Below are 17975 nucleotides of genomic sequence, written 5' to 3' on the forward strand. Positions count from 1 at the left end.
CTGATCTTGGCTGCACTGCCTCCCATGGTGGAATAGACCTTACAGTGTGAAGCCCTGATCTTGGCTGCACTGCCTCCCATGTCGAATAGCCCTTACAGTGTGTAAAGTGGTGAATGTGCATGTGAGTTTCATGAAAGGCCCATCGGTGTTGGATGAGGGCTGGGCATTGGGGCTTTCAGGACCCTTTGGCCATAAAGTGAGTTACACATGCAGGGATGAAGAGGATACTGGAAAGGGTACTCACCCTGACAACCCGAGTGAGGTCGTTGAACTTCTTCCTGCATTGCACAGGGGTCCTAGGTACCATGTTGCTAGAGGTCACTCTGTGTGCCACCTCCCGCCAAGCTTTTCGATATTCGTTGGGCAGCGGCCACCTGCCACTGTCCGGAAACAGGATAGATCGCCTGCGCTCCACTGCGCCAACCAGAACCTTCAGGGCCCCCTCACTGAACCACTGTGCTTGCTCCCTGGCCCTCTCCATGGTCCTAGGCGTTACAATGTCACAGCAGGTCTGTCCAGGCTGAGAATCAGGGCTCCAATGTGCAGGGCGTGGCTGCAAGCCAAATCGACCCTCCCCCTTTAAGAGGTGACCGGCGCCAGCGTGTCTGCCTGCAATTGCTAACTGGCCGCACCTGTGCCCGCCCTCGGTGGTAGTGCCTCGCCTCTCCGGCTTAGTGCCTTAGGACAGTCGTGCAGCGCCTGCTTTAGCGCACCAAGCACCTCTTGGGGCGAAGCAAGTCAATTTAGCTGAAGGTGGCGATAATTTGCGCCGGGTGCTAAATTTAGCGCACGCTCGACTATAGCACCCCAAACGTGGCGATACTGAATTTCTAGGCCCATTTCTTTTAACGCTCCTATGATTTTACTCCCTGGTTTGCTCGTATCAGTGTCCAGGAGATAAATCTGTAATTCCTGTCATCTCCAGGACAATCCTGGTAGGTTGGGAGGGGATGGGAGTGGTGGGGGAGCGATTTTTCAGGGTCGGTACTGGAATGATGGGACCTCGGAGAGGCGAGCACGCAATGTTTGCCCGAAGTGCACTGGCCTGATCCCACGGAATATCCCAAGAGTGGGCTAGGCTTGGGTTGGGGCCCTCACTGGCGGAGGTGTGTGGGAAATAGCTCTTTCAAGGCTGCAGTTGCTACTTAAAGGGCCCACTATGAAGCGCAGGCGATGCAAGGCACAGGCCGGCTCCATTTTCTGAAGCCTTTATGGAGTTGCAGCAAAGGAGTGCTGTCCTCTCAGACATGCTGGAGCAGCCTCCTTCATTGAGCAATGTCCAAGCTGCTTGGCAGGGAGCGACTGAGTCAATGCACTGCCCACCATGCAGAGAATCTGCAAACACATATTCCAAAAAAATTGAATGCCCTCAGGAAGTCTGGAGGGTAAGGCTAGACGGCCTCATACTCTTTCAAAGAAGAGCAGGGGAGTTCTCCCCGGTGTCCTACATACGAACATACGAATTAGGAGCAGGAGTAGGCCATTCGGCCCCTCGAGCCTACTCTGCCATTCAATAAGATCATGGCTGATCTGATTACTCCACATTCTCACCTACCCCACATAATTTTTCACTCCCTTGCTTATCAAGAATCTATCTACCTCTGCCTTAAAAATATTCAAAGACTCTGCTTCCACCGCCCTCTGAGGAAGAGAGTTCTAAAGATTCATGACCCTCTCTGAGAAAAAAATTCTCCTCATCTCTGTCTTAAATGGGCGACCCCTTATTTTTAAACAGTGACCCCTAGGTCTAGATTCTCCCACAAGAGGAAACATCCTCTCCACATCCACCTGTAAGATTCGAAATTTTCAGCAATAATCACGCAAGAAAACCGGATAAAATAAGACTGTTTATTGACCAAAGTAAGCTTGCACAGAAAAACCTTTGATAAAAGGGCATACAAAATGGCCGCCGGGCCTCGTGATCAGTTTTCTGGACCATTTTATTTCTGTTACTGCAAGCCAGACAGGCTTGTGGATTGAAGACAGTAAGCCCGCGAAAGCCAGTATCTGGGAACCGAAACTCAGGGAAACAGCATACATATTCAATGGATTCTAAGTACAGGATGGGGCCCATCAAGATATGGGCGGACAATGCAAAAACGCTTATACTCATTTATTGTACAAAGGAGAAACCGTTTAACAGCCATCAAGGAAAATCTCCGGACCGATCAATATGCGAACCGAGTCGCGATGACAATGTAAAAGACATTAAAAGACATTATCGGCCAGGAAGGCCAGTTAAGTTATCACCGGCTCCCGTTACAAGACAAAGCGCCCCTGCAGAGATTTCTGCCCGCCAAAATTAATACAAAGACAGGACTATGATTTGGCGGGAGATAAGACTGTCCCAAAAGTGTATAACTATGGATTGAAAGTCCATCTAAGTTACTTCACTACTGCGGCTTCTTCTTGGACGATTTTAGACTTCTACTTCTTCAAGAACTTCTTCTACAAGGAACGAACGGACGAACGAAGGACGGACGGTGCCAGGATCGGCGCCTCTTCCACCTCGGTAGCTTCAGAATCGATGAAGACGCTTCGTCTTTTTAAAGACGCTTCGGACGGACAATTTCGGTGAAAAAGACAACGTGGTCGGTGTTTAGCCAGACAAGGCTCGGCCACGACGAGAAGACGACGAGGGTGGCCCGGGTACTGGGGTCGGGAGATCATCGACGACCCAGGCCGAAGGAGAAGAAACCCTCTGGAAAACCGACGATCCAGGCCGGAGAGATTCTCCCATGTGCGGGCAGTTCTTCAACAGCCTGTAGCTGATGGTCTGCTCCATGAACCCAAATCCACAATAGTGGATCTCAACCTTGACGAGCACTCATCGAGGCTGTGTCTACCCCACCGCCTCGAGGGAGAGAGAATATCGACTGCTCCAGAAGTTTCCAAATCCACGTGACGACGGAAAGCGGTGCCAAAAGGCTGCGAACCCCTTTTTTCGCGATTTCGAGAGTGGTGAGCATGATCCCAAGTTCCCCAGGTCGAAACTTAGTTTAGGTATAGGGGAGGGAGTTAAGGGTAATCGTAATGTGTTTTCCCTTTTACGATGTGCCGTGTGTTCCCCATTTCCATAGAGTCAAGTTCATAAATTTGTGCATGATTGTAGTTACTTTAATCTGTGCCTATGACATGTATTTTGTAATGCTTGAAACTGTTTAAAAATAAAAGCATCCATTTTGTGCTATTCAACCTGGTCTATTGAGTCCTTTCTCTGCACTACTGTTCTCTGCATTTAAGTCCAAGGTCTAGAACCGTAGGGGGAGTGGGTCAAACCACTTGGCAGGAGACCAGAATGAGCAAGAGAAACCCCCTACAGAAATGGCGACCGCGGCAGGACCTTGGCAGCAGGAAAGTAGTGTGTTAGATCAAGGTCTGAATAAACGAAATGTGATGGATGAAAGAATAGCAGATTATGTTTTTGGAAAAGTCAACCTCACAAAACAATGGATATCTGACCTGTTAAGAGATACGCGCCCGCTAGATGCAGCCATCAAGTGGACAGCGGATAAAGAGCATAAGAAATCTGTAGAAAAGGCGGTCTGGCTGATGTGCTACAAGAAGCAAGTCCAGCTTTTGGACCAGGTCGTTGCAGCACAGACAGCCCAGATCAACGGGTTGCTTACAGACGTAGAGGAAAAGGTTGCGGGAGGTCAAAAACTGATTGAATCGCTTAACGCGCTGAATCAGGAACGCCACTCCATGATTCGCTGCCACGAAACCCGGGTAGAGTATATAAAATGTCAGGTCATTGAGGCCAAGGCCAGTGAAGGTAGAATGAGAGACAGGTGTTTCCGTCTAGCCAAGCAGATAGAGGCCCAAGAGGAAAAACTTCTGGGAGCCAGGGCAGCATATAAGATGGCCATGGAGGATAGATCTGAGAGCACCGACCACAGCGCTTGCCGCAGGGAGCAAGAGGACCTGAGAATGGCCCTAGCCAAGGCAAACGGGTTGGTGTTGTAGTGTATGTAACTGTTCTACCTTTAAGAGAACTATTGTATGTAACCGTCCACCTTTAAGAGAACTATTTTAGGTGTGGCACTACTTTATCTTGGCTGCTGTATACTGTAATACCGACGGTGACCACACCGGTATATAAGTGCTGTGTCAGGATTTATTGGGCAGATTCGCCCTGACCTTCGAATAGTAAAGTCCTGTTAAAGTTACTCTTGTAGTCTGTGTATTAATTCGCCATAATACCTACAGACTTTACAGTGGCGATGAGTTCGATCTTAACCTGCGGCGACAATACTTCCGAAGCAGTTAACGAGCGTCGAGAAGAGGCACCCGCCCTCGTCGTTCTGCTGAGAGAAAACTCGAGTCTGCAGAGCAAGGAAGAAGGAAGAATTCAGACGCGAAGCCTTCCATCAGCAACAGGCACTGATTGTCCCTTCTGCCACGGTGGTGAGTGAGCTGATCAGCACGAGAAGCAAGTCGGCCACGGTGACTGTGAGTAAAGGGAAAATAAAAAAATAAACGGAGGATAAGGGCGGTGAACTCGACCACGGTCAGGGGAAAGGAGCCGGACAGAAGTCGGGCCCAGAGGCGCTGAGACTGGGGCAGCGTGGAGCACGGAAGCCGTGGTACAAGCGGGTTGGGAAACGCAACGGCGTCGTGAGACAGCTAGACCGCGACCGGCGAAAAAGGCCGGGCAGCTACCGAGGCCATGAGGCGCTGCGACCGGGATCGTAAGGCGCGGGAAGATATAAAAATAAATAAACCGCGGTGAACTCAGCCGCAGCCGGGGAGGAAAGCACCGGACTGCGAGAGGGCTGGGAGGCGTGAGTGGAGTGAAAAAGGCCGGGCAGCGACCGAGGCCACGAAGCGCTGCGACCGGGATCGTAAGGCGCGGGAAGATATAAAAATAAATAAATCGCGGAGAACTCAGCCGCAGCCGGGGAGGAAAGCACCGGACTGCGAGAGGGCTGGGAGGCGCGATTGGAAGCCGCTGAGGGAGAGACAGAGCCCGAGCGAGCGGGAGAGACAGAGCCCGAGCAAGGGAGACTGAGTGAGATCCAGCCCAGCGGCTGAAACTGTTCGCCGTCAACGGGTTGTACCCAGCGCCGGTTGCCCTGCCGAGAAAAGGGAACAAGGAATGCACTGAAGCCGACGCGCAGGCTGCGAACCCCGAAAGCCAGCGGTCGTCGCCCGAGGGAAAAGCTTACCCCTCCCGCCAGGGGAACAAACACGGGAAGCCACCAGTAGGCGGGGAAGAAGACAGAAGCGGGAAACCGCCATTTTGAAAGTGGGCGGGGAAAGAAGACAAGCGCGGGAAACCGCCATTTAAAAAAAAAGTTAAAGAAATATTTCGTTGTTGGTTCTCAGGAAGAGTGTGAAGATGCCTAAGTGTAGTAACATCAACGGTTTCGATTCCGATGTGGAAGATTGGGCCACGTATGTAGAACGCATCGAGATATATTGTAAGGTCAATAAGATAGCAAATTATGACAAAGCTCTAACCTTACTAAACTCAATGGGTGCGAAGACATACGGGTTATTGAAGCATCTTCTATCACCAGCTAAACCGGCGGATCAGTCTTTCGCTAATATTGTTGCTGTCCTGAAGGATCATTTTAACCCCGCACCGCTGATGTTAGCGGAACGATCTAAATTTTACGTGAGAACGCAACGAAAAGAGGAAAGCAACGCGGAGTACCTGGTTGAACTGCGTAGGCTAGCAAAATACTGTCAGTTTGGGGTAAATCTGACAGAGGCACTGAGAGACAAGTTCGTGTGCGGGATGTCGAAGGAAGGAACACAAAAACGACTGCTCGAAGAGAACGATCTTACACTTGATAAGGCTGTCCTTATTGCAGCATCGCACGAAGCCGCAGCGAGAGGCACGGCAGAAATGCAGCGGAAGACAGCGGTACTCAGGGTGGATCAAATGACTTCGGGCACAACGAAATGTTATCGTTGTGGGAAGACAACACACGACCAGAACCAGGAATGTCGAAAATGTGGCAAGCTTGGTCACATAGCTAAGGTATGCCGGTCAGGAAAGAAGACCAGCAATAATAAGTCACCGCAGAAGAAGTACAGAAAGGTACATAAGGTGAATGGGAAGAGTCCAGATGAACAGAATTCGGACTCAGACTCCAACAGCAAGGAACTGGGTAGTCTGAGGATTCACAATGTGAGTAAAGAAGCTGACCGACAAACTATCTGGGTCACACTACAGATTGCAAAAGTCCAAGTGAAGATGGAAGTGGACACCGGATCGGCGTTGACGGTCATGAATAAGCAAGATTACAAAAAGTTATTCAAACATATTCCCCTACGGGATACGGAGATAGTATTGCAGACATACACGGGGCACAAAGTATACCCCATCGGAAAGATAAAAGTCAAGGTGAGATACAAGGACAAAGATCACCAAGGGATGGACATGTATGTGCTGCCCAAGGGAGGTCCACCACTTCTGGGACGGGAGTGGATCAGGAAAATAAAGATAGACTGGCATTCACTAAACACAATGACGGTAGATTCCGGAAAGGAAGAAGTCAAACCTGAACGGTTGTCCAGAATATTGGACGAAGCTAAAGAGGTATTCCAGCAAGGACTGGGAACACTGAGAGGAATTAAAGCAAAAATCAAGATTGCAGAACATGCAAGCCCAAAATTTTTCAAAGCCAGATCGGTACCTTACGCGATACGACCTGCTGTGGAGGCAGAACTGGAAGAGCTTGAATGTTCAGGGGTACTGTCTAAGGTGGACTGGAGTGAGTGGGCCACGCCCATTGTTCCCGTCATGAAGTCTTCATCAAGTAACAAGCCAGGGGGACCGGGAAAGGTCCGCATCTGCGGAGACTTCAAGATCACAGTTAATCCGGTGCTTCACACGGTACAATACCCGCTTCCGCGGATTGAGGATATCTTTGCTTCATTGTCGGGCGGGAAACACTTCACCAAGATAGACCTGGCACAAGCATACTTACAAATGGAAGTCGAGGAAGAGTCGCGCCAGTATCTCACAATCAACACGCACAGAGGCTTGTATCGTTATAATAGACTGGTTTTTGGAGTAGCTTCGGCTCCAGCAATTTGGCAGAGGGCCATGGAGCAGGTCTTACAGGGTATTCCAAGCACTCAGTGTTACTTGGACGATATCCTGATTACAGGAGAGGACGAGGAGGAACACCTCGCAAATTTGAAACTGGTGCTCACCAGGTTGAAGGAATATGGCCTTCGAGTTAATCGCCAGAAATGTGAGTTCTTCCAGAAACGGATCTCGTACTGCGGTCATGTCATTGACCAAGAGGGGCTGCACAAGTCACCTGACAAGATAGAAGCTGTCGTGAAGGCCCCCGCTCCGGAAAATGTATCACAGTTGAGATCGTTTCTGGGGTTGATTAATTATTACCACAAGTTTCTGCCAAATCTATCCACGGTGCTGCATCCGCTGAATGCTCTGTTGCGGAAAGAAGTACCATGGAAGTGGAGCGAGGACTGTAAGAAGGCCTTTCGCAGAAGCAAGGCGTTGATTACCTCTGAGGAAGTGTTGGCTCATTTCAACCCAACGTTACCTCTTCGTCTAGCTTGTGATGCTCCCCCTTATGGAATTGGAGCAGTACTTTCACACAAGTTACCAAATGGCTCGGAAAGGCCAGTCGCATTTGCGTCCCGATCATTGACCTCCGCTGAGCGAAATTATGCTCAGATAGATAGGGAGGCCCTCAGCCTTGTGTGGGGAGTAAAGAAATTCAATCATTACCTGCAGGGCAAGAAGTTCACATTACTGACAGACCACCAGCCGTTGGTGTCCATATTCAACCCTAACAAGGCCGTTTCCACTATGACAGCGCAAAGGCTACAGAGGTGGTCCGTGTTACTTGAGGCACACCAATATGACATCGAATACAAAAGGTCCAAACAGCATGGAAATGCTGATGGGTTATCGCGCCTACCGTTGCCAGTAGTAGAAGAGGCGGCTACAGTGGACCCGGTAGAGATGTTCCATTCATCCATAGTGGAATGTCTACCAGTAACAAATTCGATGATCGAAAATGAAACAAGAAATGATCCGACTCTCTCACGAGTCTACGATTTAACAGTGGAGGGATGGCCAGCACATGGCGAACCAACGCTGCCCGCATTTTCGCAAAGAAAAGAACAGCTGTCAGTGTGCCGAGGAACCTTGATGTGTGGATCTAGAGTGGTGATTCCACCCAAACTTCAGCATAAGGTGCTAAAGGAGCTTCACGAGGGGCATCTGGGTGGAGTGAAAATGAAGAACCTAGCAAGAGCGTTTGTGTGGTGGCCAGGTATTGATGGATACATCGAAGAAATAACCAAGAGCTGTCTAGGATGCCAGAAGGTCCAAAACGCGCCACCACAAGCTCCTCTGCATCCATGGGAGTGGCCCTCATCTCCTTGGCAAAGGGTACACGTCGACTTTGCTGGTCCATTTATGGACTCAATGTTTCTAATCGCGGTGGATGCACACTCCAAGTGGCCGGAGGTAATAAAGATGTCCTCCACCACCACGGAAAAAACCATCACAGTATTAAGGACCATATTTGCCAGGAATGGGCTGCCGGAACAGATCTGTTCTGATAATGGACCGCAATTTGTGTCCGAAGAATTCAGGAAGTTCTTAAAAAGGAATGGGGTCAAGCACTACACGTCAGCCCCATACCACCCCGCCACCAATGGATTAGCTGAAAGGTTTGTCCAGACCTTCAAGAAGGCCATAAAGGCCATGGGTAATGAAGACATCAACCTACAACATAAGGTAGATAACTTCTTGTTGGCGTACCGGAATGCAACACATGCGGTCACAAACCAAACTCCCGCCGTGATGTTTTTCAATAGAAGACTAAGATGCCGGCTGGATTTGATTAAGCCAAACGTCAGAAGGGACGTAGAGAACCGGTAATTTCAGGGCATGAATGAAAGGCCAACTAGATCCTTTCAGATAGGTCAACAAGTTTTGGCCCGGGACTACCGTACCGAGAAATGGCAGCCTGGAACTATTGGGAAAAGGCTAGGGCCGCTGATGTATACCGTGGACATTGGTGACAGCATAATAAGGCGCCATGTTGACCAGATCATAGGGTCATCCACAGAGGACCAACCTACTCCACAACCTTACACGGCTAATGTTGAAGCAGAGATACCCAGAGCACCTACCTCCGATCTGGTAATACTGGAATCAGATGAACCTGACACTGTCCTTCAAGCCGAATCGACCTTGCCAGAAGAACCTACTACCCCGCCGAAAACTACTACACCACCGAGGCGTTATCCGGACAGAGTCAGGAAGCCTCCAGAGAGACTGAATCTGTGAACTGTTTTGCATAAGTTGTATATATGCTATGATGTTATGTTAATGGGGAATAAGTATGTTGTAAGCTAAAAAGGGAGGATTGTAGTGTATGTAACTGTTCTACCTTTAAGAGAACTATTGTATGTAACCGTCCACCTTTAAGAGAACTATTTTAGGTGTGGCACTACTTTATCTTGGCTGCTGTATACTGTAATACCGACGGTGACCACACCGGTATATAAGTGCTGTGTCAGGATTTATTGGGCAGATTTGCCCTGACCTTCGAAAAGTAAAGTCCTGTTAAAGTTACTCTTGTAGTCTGTGTATTAATTCGCCATAATACCTACAGACTTTACAGGTGTGTCTCATAAATCCACCAGCGAGCCAGCTATTGCTAGCCAAGGAATCCAAAAGACCGATTCCACAAGAGATAGTTCGGGAACCAACCCCCGAACCCTCTGCGCCTCCTGCTTATGATGAGTCTTGGACTCCGGGGAAGGAGACGGAGACGGTAGAGGGAGAGATTCCTGAGGTAGAGCAACACCAGACAGTAGAGTCAGGGCCGGCGCTGATGTGTCCAACTAGACACCGGAGGCTCGGTCCAAATGAAGAAAATGGCGATGACGGACCCCTTGAGAGTCAAATCGTAATGCCCCATAGCGCACGACAGCTAAGAGAAATGATAAGTCACATCCCAAAACTCTCCGAGTCAGGAGATCCCTCCGTGCATTTCAGGGACGTGGAGCAGACCGCAGCAGTCAATGACTGCGACGGGGTTGAACAGTCTAAAATGCTGCTGTTCTCGCTGGACAGCTCGCTCCTCCAGTGTCTCCCTGACGAGAGCAAGAGAGGGCACAGGGACTATGAGTTGCTACGGGATGAGATCCTGGAGATTATGGGAGAGGGGGACGGAACTCCGTTCCTCCGTTTAGAAAAGACAGTGCAGCTAGAGGGAGAACCCCCACGGGTTTTCGCCGGAAGGTTGTGGCCCGTGTATCGGCGCAGCTGCCCGGGAGGACCGGAACGGGACGCGCTAAATAATGAACAAAGGGCTCATTGGCTTCGCTGCCTGGTAGCAGGTTGCTTGCCAGTAGTGAGGGAGCAGGCCAAAGCATGGTTTGACCCCACTAACGCCCGCTCCACGGAGGATCTAGTACTAGATCAGCTCACGATCAGTTACAGGAACAACAAGGGCAAGAAAACGCCTGTTGTAAAAGGAAAGGTGCATGAGGTGAGGCCCGCCGCTTCTGCTAAAAAGGAATGGCATCTGGAGGGAAATCGCCCTCCCCAAGCCAACAGCAGTTGTTACGGGTGTGGGAAGGAGGGTCATTGGCGCAAGGACTGTAGGAATCCATGGAAGGATAAGAGAGAGAGAGCGTTCGCCGCAGCCCAAGACCGAGCCCAAGCCCAAGTCGCCCACGGTCCGATCGTTACCCCAGCACCAGCACCAGCCCAAGCCCAGACCGCTGCCCCAGCACCAGTCCAGAACCCAACCGTAGCCCCTGCCCCAACCACAGGGGGTGGTGCGGTTGTGGATCCCGCTGCGATCGAGTCAGTCTTGGAGGCTATGCGGTCTCTGATGACTTGGCAGGGGAAGGTAGCGGTCGCCAACAGCCCTATCGCTCCCGAGACCCCAACCGAAACACCTAAATGACTGACGCCCGCGCAGCCCGTCTACTTGTGTCCGCTCCGCTATGACGCCTGGAGAAGACCTGTGGTGGAGATGGAGGTGGAAAGACAAAAGGGTAGTTACCTGTTGGATACGGGAGCTTCGTGTACCGTGATCCACACAGATAAACCTTTTGCCTCACCCCTGTCCGCCCAGGCTCCATACTCAGCAGCGGGTTTCACAGGCAGAGAACAGGCTGGCGCGTACTCCATCCCGCTCTCCATTCAGTTGGGAGCACTCCACACCACATGGACGTGCATCCTATTGAAGTGGAATGAGGGGGGTGGAAAAGGCATCCTCGGGGCTGATTTCTTGGTGGAACACGGGATCCTCGTGGACCTGAGAAATCACTGTCTCTGGGGAGCCGAGAGCGGTTTAGGTAAGGTAGTCGTAATCCCAGGGAAGGAAGAAAAGGGGGCCCTGTGCACCATGAAGCCGTCAGGAGGATACGATCTCGAGCTCATGGTAGCGAACGTCCCAACGGACTTGCAGGCGTGTGTGTCGGAAAATCTGACCGCGTTTGCCACCCACAAGCACGACTGTGGGAGAGTCACTGGGTTTGAAGTCAGCGTAGATGGGGACCCCATGATCTGACCCCAAAAGCAGTATAATTTCCCCAAGGAGGCAGAACCCGACATGGAGACAGCAATATCTTCATTGGTGCAGCAGGGCGTATTGAGAACAATAGCCACTCACGTGAGCTCCCCATTATGGCCGGTAAAGAAGCCGGACAATTCGTGGAGAGTCACAGTGGACTACAGAGTCCTCAATAGTAACATCCCAGCCTGCGCACCCACGGTAGCAGCAGTTGCAGACCTAATAGGGAGTATTCCAGCATCAGCGACCACGTTCACGGTGCTGGACATCTCGAACGGTTTCTGGTCCATTCCGCTGCGGCGGGAGGATCAGTACAAGTTTGCCTTTACTTTCAAAGGGCAACAGTACACTTGGAACTGCTTACCACAGGGTTTTCACAACAGCCCCAGCATTTTCCATCAGTGCATGGCGGGGAGTTTAAAGGAGCTTAGCCAGCCCAACCAGATAGTACAGTATGTGGACGACCTACTCCTGTTCACGGACACAAGGGAGGAGCACGGCCCACTATTAGCCGAATTGTTGGAACTGTTAGAAAGGAAGGGTTTCAAAGTAAACCCGAAGAAAGCCCAGATCAGCCAGCAGGAAGTCAAATTCCTGGGTCTGGCCATCCGCGCTGGGGAAAGAGCCATAGATAAGGCCAGAAGGGAATCAATACAAGATCTGCCGATTCCCAACACAGTAACGGGTGTAAGGTCCTTTTTGGGATTGACCGGGTACTGCAGAGATTTCATCGAGGACTATGCTGCCACAGCAGCCCCGCTACTTCGACTCTTACACAAGGGAGTCGAGTGGTCTTGGGATGAGGGGTGCCAGGCAGCATTCGAGAAGTTGAAAAGAGATCTGCAGACCGCGCCAGCCCTAGGGGCCATAGATGGGGGAGAGGAGTTCTTCCTGGAGGTAGCCGCTAGTGGGGACAGCCTGAGCGCAGTGTTGCTCCAGGAGCGGCACGGCAAGCTGAGACCAGTAGTTTATTCCTCCAGGGTGCTCACAGATATAGAGAGGAGTTTCTCCAATTGCGAACGGCATCTCCTGGCCACGCATTGGGCTGTGAACAGATCAGTGATCTTCACAGGAACCTCTCCCATCATGCTCCTCACCCATCACACCCCCACAAAGATGCTTCTGGATAGAAGGATTAAGGATGGGACCGTAAGCAGCGCTCGGATTGCGCGCTGGACCCTCCTCCTTTCCCAGATGGATCTCAAAGTTAAAGGCCTCTGCGCGCCAAGGCTCGCAGCCAACATGGCATATCCCGGGACAGCCCATCGGTGTTCCGTAGAAGGGGTATGGGAGGTCAACATAGGTTTACGGGCCGGGATACACCCCACAGGCCGCGAAATCTACGTAGACGGTTCTAGCACTGTATCTGCTGGCGAACGACTCACAGGGTGTGGAGTTTATGACCCTGCGGCAAACATTGCCCTGGCGATTAAGCTCCCCAGCACTATGAGCGCACAACAGGCTGAACTGTCCGCGGTGGCGTACGTGGTTACCCACCCCGAGATTTTCCCAACCCCATACACGATTTGCTCAGACAGCATGTTCACGTGCAATTCGTGCACAGAGTACCTCGCCATCTGGTCCCGACGCGGATATACCTCCGCGGACGGGCGGCCTTTAACAGTTAAGCCCTTGCTGGAAAAGATCCTGGCAGCTGTGGGAGAGGAAGGGGAGGTGTTCATCCATAAGGTGAAGGCTCATTCCACCACAGAACCCCGCGGCCAGGGCAACCAGCAGGCGGATGCGCTAGCCAGGGAGGGTGCCCGCAATGGCATTCCCTGGGACCCCTATGAACCCGGACCCGTGACGGCGATCCAAGGCAGGGAGGGAATTCCAGGGAACACGGGGGTGACACCGCCCCCAGACCTAAAAACCGTCCAAACCCTGGATCCCGCCCTAAAAACGGTCCTAAAAGCCATCACAGAAGGCAAGCAGGTAGAGGGTCCGTACAGTACGGCAGCCCTCACAGTCAAAGAAGGCATGCTGTTCCGAGAGGAGCAGTGGGTTGTGCCGCAGCAGTACCGGAGGGAATTCCTGCAACTGGCCCACGAGGGCCCAGGAGCGGGACACCCCGGGCCTGAGGTCACCTGGCAACGGGTAGAGCAGGCGGGATGGTGGCCGGGACTTCGGGACGATGTCCGCGAGTTCTGCACAAGCTGTCTTGTGTGCGCTGCAAACAACCCAGACCCCCACAAAAGGAAGGTGCCCATGGGGCACATCAGGAGGGTAGAGGGACCATGGCAGTCGATTCAGGTCGACTAATTAGGGCCCCTGCCCGCCGCCCAGGGAGGCTATAAGTACTGCCTTGTCCTGGTAGATGTGTTCACCAAATGGGTAGAAGCTTTCCCGTGCAGAACAGCTACGGCACTGGGCACTGCTAAGATCTTGATTCGGGAAGTGTTCTCACGGTGGGGACTCCCCCGTTTTGTAGAGCCCGACCAAGGGAGTCAGTTCACCGGTCAAGTAATGCAGAACGCCCTCATGCTCTTGGGCATTGAGGGGAAGTGGCACGTAGCATACAATCCCCAGTCATCCGGGATTGTTGAACGCATGAATCGGACCCTCAAGGAAAAGCTGAGGAAAGAGACAATGGGCTCGCCCCAGAAATGGGCGGAGGTCCTGCCTTTAGTCCTCATGGGGATCCGAGCCAGCCAGTCCAAAAGTACGGGGTATTCCCCGCACGAATTAATGGCTGGAAGGATCATGCGAACACCCACCCATGTACTAGCCCCGGTGCTCACTGAGGGCCAGCTCTGAGAGGTGAAGTGAGACAAATTCGTCCAAACCCTTTTGGAGCGCCTGAAACAGATTTATGGGCAGGCGGCTGGGAATATGGGAAGACAGCACCAGGGAAATAAACTGTTACTGGAACCTCGTAAACAACAAGAGTGGGTAGTCGGAGACCAGGTCATGGTCTGAAACTACGCCAGGGTAGGGAGTTTTGAACCATTGTACATGGGGCCTTACAGCATTGTGGACAAGGCCAGCCCCATGGTTTATGCAGTGAAGGTGCCCGATGTACTAAATGGTTTCACATTAACCAGTGTAAACTGTTTAAGCCGGGTGCACAAGGGCCATCAAAGGGGAACAGGTCTGAGAACAAAGATCCTCAGCCTGTAACAGAGTCACAGACCACACAGGCTGGAACAGTAGCCTGCGTGAAGGGAGAGGCCATCCCATTGGAGTGGGAGGTCTCCCCTTTTGAATGGGATTCCGGCAGGGAAGAGCCCAAACAGCTCGACCTCGCCTTAGACCCAATCACGGAGGAGGAAGAGTCAGAGGACGACGATCCCGCCCTCGACTCAAGCTTGGGGGAGGTAGGGAATGGGGGCGGAGACTCACTACCTGTAGGGACAGGTGAGGTGGAGTCGGAAGCCACAGATCCCGACCCCGGGGGGGCGGAGCCTGAGGGAAGGGAGCTGGAGCCGGCAGCTGTGGAGGAACCACAGGCTGTGACGGTGAAAGTCCCGACCCCCGGTCCATCAGCCCCGGGAGCCCAACCCAAAGCAGCCCCTCGTAGGTCGGCTCGAGCGACACAGCCCAGAAAGTTTTGGCCAGATTCTCCCCATTTTTCCCAACCACGGTTTAGAGCAGCCCCAGGAAGGCATGGTTCCCGTTCAACAGCGACAGGCTGCGGGGATCAAAGCCAAAGGCCAGTGCAGCCCCACCGCAGGGTGTGGCGCGCGACAGCCCTCACAGGGATTAGGCAAGCCGCCCCGCGGAGGGGAGCGCTGTACATAAGTTAAGTTAGGTAATTATGGTGATAGTTTAAGGAATATATATAGTATACGGTGTTAAGGAATGTTAAGAGTACAATTTTGAAGTCTGCCCAGTATGTGTGCTTGTTTGGGAGCGGGGTCCAGGAACCCGCGCGTCCGTTTAATTAGGCCAGCACCTATTGGGAGCCCGGCTACATCATTTTATTGGTTACAGAAACCTGGGATATGATGAAAAAGATTCTCACCGCGTTCGTGGCGATCGGGTGCGGGTGGGCCTACCGAGGCCGCACCAAGGACGTCATCTCTTCGGGTGCTCCGGGGACACGGCCCCCATCGCAACGGATGGGACAGGGGAGCGGGAGGTTGAGGAAACCGCCACCTACTTCCACCAAGGGAGATGGCCAGGTTGGCTGGGAACGAATTCCACGGAATGCTCCAGCAATTTCGGTTTTGCCTACCAAGAGACTTCATTAACGTGCCCTCGGGTGAGGATCCTTGCACCCAGAGTCAGCGTTACCGTGGGAAAGAGGATTTGTCTGGTGTGTAATGGGAACGTACCACTAAGGCGATGGTGGTGGCTACGAAAGCTGGGAAAGGACATGAGAAACTCTACGGTCGAGTGGGAGCGACTGGGTAATAATACCCATCGGACTATTACGGGGACTCACGGACAATTACGTGTGTGTTGGGACAAATGGTGGGAACCAGATGAAGGAATATATGTCTGTATGTGGGGTTCGAGACACGTTTGCCCCAAGGGCGTATCCATCTTCTTCCAGAGGCAGTGGCAGGATGAAGGAAAGGGGATGAGATGGGATGTCAGCACTCGAGCGTGCGGAGCCCCATACTCCCCTATTCCGGTAAACGCCACTGAACTCATCACCCGCCCGCGCAAGCCCCTGCCCACGCTTCCAGTAGCACTAGCCCAGAAAGAAGGGTGCCCAACCACCACCAAGGGACCCGGGAAAGGTTTAGTATTGGTACCCACCGGTCAGGTGCTGTACCAAGGGGTACACTACGCGGTGGCCTCGGTGATTTTAAATCTCACTGAGGTACGATTGCCGGAGTGGTGTCCCAAAGAAATGGAACAATTATACCAGGTCCTGTTAACCCGAATGTTTAGACAGTTTTACGAATTTGATTTTGCCGACATCGACAAAGACAAATTATACACCACACCACCAGAAGTTTTGGATCGAGTCGGGAGGCAAAGAAGGGGTACAGTAAATGACATATTCACTGCTTTTAATACCGGGACATCTGTCGTCAACGCTCTAGATAACGTGGAGCTGCAGACACAGATCAACGGTTTAAAAGCCCAGTTAAGGAACATACTGACAGACGAAAATAAGGTAGTGGGTTCTGAGTTACATGAGGACCAGGCCATGACACTACACTTTAAGGAAATAATAGCTGAGCTGGAGAAACACGCGAGAACGGTAAATGCACTCATTAAAGAGGATCGGAATGCGTCCGATCAAGCTGCGCAAAACGAGGCCTGTGTGCTATACAGGGCGTGGTTACTGGGCGAGGGCCGCAGTAATCTTGAGGATTTAAAACAGGGTTTGGTCCCGTCCTGGATCAGCAACAAGCACTTGCAAGCGCTCCACCCTTTTGAGAATGCATTAAGCCCGTGCCAGTTCAGACTAGCTGCAGAAGCATACCCAGTCCCAGTGGACTGCGGACGTTCGAATCATACTATCATGGGAATAGTGGTAAGAATGCCGGTGTTGGGTCCCGCAGCAAAGCCCGCCCCGGTATACAGGGTAGAGAACATTGGAGTCATTCAGGGGGGCGCACACATTCGTTATGCAGTGGTCCCGCCTTACGTCATCAGATGGGAGCGTACGATGACAGGCACCGACCTCTCGGGATGTTGGAGCCGGGGAGCACACATCATCTTGTGTCCCCAGCACTTGAATGCCTTTTTGAAACCACAGTGCGGGTTCAGAACCGCTAGCGCGAAGCCGATAAATTGCACCATGGAGGCAATGGCAGAGGACCATGTGCCCCCGCAGGTAGCATATATCAGGGGTGGGACATACTGCGTCACCACTGCAGCGCCTCATTACCGCTACGGACAACACGAGTGGTGTTCGATCGGTGATAGCAGTTTCTGTTTCAAACCCAGGGCCGAGGTTCAAGTGGCACAACAACGAATTGTTCCCATTCCTGCACCCTCCACCGTTCACCTCACTGTCATAGAGAATTTCACAGACTTGCAACGATTTGTCGCGCATTTTGGTTATGTCATTCCCCCTCTTCCCGAACACCTCACAAAGATTTTAAAAGCCGTCATAGTTTCACAGAAACATTTTTACACACTGGAGCAGAAGACTTTAGAGATAGGAAAAGACATATTGGACATAACCATCCCACCATGGTGGGACTTGTTCACTAACATAGAGGTCCCGGCCTGGATTAGAATAGCATCCCACATCCTAGTAGTGTGTCAGGTTTTAATTGTGATATTTTTGCTTTTTGTGCATTGCAAAAGAGGCAAACGCCTCCGGAGGCATGAGAACACAGGAGAATGGAGAGAACGCTATGTGCGAATGGGGGAAGAAGACACCCCACTTTAAGCTGCTAGTATTGAAGGTTAAGCGTCCCTCCATTTTTAGATTTTGGCCATTTGCGTGTTTTGTTTTGGTTTTAAGGATATGAATATTGTTATGTTATTAGTCGTTCTTAAGTTTTTTTGGATTAATAAAAGGTGTAC

Source organism: Somniosus microcephalus, chromosome 8, assembly GCF_052327205.1.
Source record: "Somniosus microcephalus isolate GS21.2 chromosome 8, FLI_Smic_1.0, whole genome shotgun sequence".
Lineage (NCBI taxonomy): Eukaryota > Metazoa > Chordata > Chondrichthyes > Squaliformes > Somniosidae > Somniosus > Somniosus microcephalus.